At 41.6% G+C, this 2,461-nt stretch overlaps 1 protein-coding gene across 1 annotated transcript in view; it reads left to right on the top strand.

Annotated features, from left to right (window-relative positions):
* Nucleotides 1–430: 430 nt before the first annotated feature.
* Nucleotides 431–2,461, top strand: part of LOC101846292 — a gene marked incomplete at its 3' end in the record, with an annotated part of 32,884 nt that continues 30,853 nt past the window's right edge. The window contains 1 exon segment of the mRNA XM_035970485.1: nucleotides 431–1,479.

Below are 2,461 nucleotides of genomic sequence, written 5' to 3'. Positions count from 1 at the left end.
TAATGGCAACAATCATCCTTCAAATTCTACAGAATCTGACAAACGGACAGACACTTTACATAAACATTTTCCACTCTAAATGCACAATAAATATATTTCAAGATGCTCAGGGAGACCGTGGAAGTAATCATTCTCCAAGGACCAAACAGGGCCAAAAAACAACAAACAAGCAAACAAACAAAATTTGCTGACTGTGTTTGTTTTTCTTTTTAAATTTAAATTTTGTTCAGCTGGAGTTCTGCTCAGTAGGAGGATTTCGGTCAACAAAGTGTTAAAAAATTCTCATCAGTCTTACGTGGTTTGCTTTTGCCTTCTGAGCCAAAAGAGACTCAATTTGTCAACATGAGTTTCACTCCCCCCCCCCCCCTTTCCTATAAAAAGCGCGACCACCACCTCCACCCCCACCACCACCACCAACAACAACAACACAACAAAACAAAAACCCGTTGAGAGCCTCTGGCCGTAAATTGTTTTATGCTTACGTCCAGTTGAAAATGCTTTTAAAGTGTGAGACAGAGGATAAGTAATTATGTACCATGTTTATTCTTCATTAACCCATTAAAAATTACTGTTTATGCTTCTGGGAAACATTTTGTGTTAGCCAGAAAAATATCGCGAAATTAAGTACCTCAGAGTAACCATTGAGGCCATACCATCAAGTGTACCGAGAAAAATGTTCGTACCGTCATCAACGCGGTAACCTGACATCCGCTCACAACCTCTCCCATACCCCAATGGCTCACACAAATTACGAGCCACGCGCGTGCAGTCTCGCAGAGCGCACGTGCATTGAGAGACGTAGCGTCGCGAGGATAACCGCGCGCTCTTAGGAATTCTTACTGCTCAGCAAAGATCCATGACAGTCCCAGGGAACCGTGGGAGGGGTTGGACAACCGTTCTCCATCCAGCTTGGGGAGTCTGTCGGTAACTCTTACGTGCCTGCCGCATCTTCTTCACTTTAATGCCCGTCTTTTTCCTTTAAAAAATAAAATACCTTTCCTCTTTTTAAAAGATTGTCTTTAGGGACTTCTTTTCTCTCTGAGGGGATTTTTGTGCGCCGTATAACTGGATTTTTCCGGCAAACCAATTTTTTCGTCGTTCACATCACACCTAAAAACTATTACTTGGATTAAATTGCTTGTGGTGATTCATCTCAATTCGAGGATCATGGATCTTACTTGGGCACAAACAAGTAAAGAAGTACATAGCTGCGTGCGTCAATGCATCACACCATACGAGCTTCCTTTTAACGGATGAACACTAACAGTGGATAATTACATCACAGTTGTTTGGGTGGATTCCTCTTCCTGCGCCTGCCCCACTTGGTATTTCAGCCGGAGATCTAAGTTGAGATTCCCCGCTGTGCTCCGGTTGGAGTTTTCAAACATCTGAGCTACTTTCCAGGTGATCTGTTCCTCGTCCTGACGTCAGTCCACCCCGGGTACGGATCTCAAGCCAGAGTCTGTGCGAATAAAAAAGGTAAATAGAAGCCCTCCTCTCACCTCTGTGTGAGCCTTTATCTCTGTGATTTGTTTAAAGCTCCCTGGTCGCCCACGGGAGATTTTAGCTGACATAGCGCAAGGGTCATATTTCTCAGCTTTAAAAGCTTTAGAATCAGCAAGTTTTAAATTGAGTTGGTAAGATGGCAAAGAGAATATTATTCTTTTAATCTAAATTTCAAATTTGTAATTTTTTCCCCTTCTACTTTTTCACGAGAGGGGAAAAAAGATGATGATGGTCGTTGAGCTGAGCTAATCACAAAAGTCCGGCGACGGAAAGATTATTTTATATTCTACTCTACCCCAACCCACCCAACCCCACCTCCACCACCATCAATCGTACCGCTAAGTCACTCGTGCTTATACACCTTTTCTGTTGGTTTTTTTTTTTTAACTACAGACATCGTAAACCTCCCTAATGAGCATCCAGTCACCACACCAACCATAAAAAACGTCAATGTTGTTCACTTCCATACTGTTTCTCATAAACTTGCATTTATGCAATAAGAATTCTGGTCTCCCGTTGTCTTAAGAGTGAACGAAAATGTTCATTCTCTATTTTCAACCTTCAGATTTAGTTACCAAAATGAGAGAAGAAAAAATTACTGTAGTCGTCTTTTAACTTTGAAGAGTATTTGAATTCTAGGATAGTCTTGAATCAGCACAACAAACTGTACGTTTAGATAGATAAAGTCATCCTTTAACCACTTTCAAACCGGGTTGGCCCTGACAGGTGGGATTGAAGCCCGCGTCCTAAATTATTTAAATTGTCTAAAATCCCCTATATTTTAAGACGTGGTCGAACTTGGAAATGATTACATTAATAGATCCATAGTAACTCCTCAAAGAACATTATTTTCAAGACCACTGCATTCGGCCATGCGACACTCATTCTGTAGTCGACTACGATTCCAAATCAACAGATTTTCCATCCCCCCCAAAAAAAACAACTTCACCCCCCC

This window comes from Aplysia californica, unplaced genomic scaffold (genome assembly GCF_000002075.1).
Source record: "Aplysia californica isolate F4 #8 unplaced genomic scaffold, AplCal3.0 scaffold00272, whole genome shotgun sequence".
NCBI lineage: Eukaryota > Metazoa > Mollusca > Gastropoda > Aplysiida > Aplysiidae > Aplysia > Aplysia californica.
This window is presented reverse-complemented; position numbering and strand designations above follow the sequence as displayed.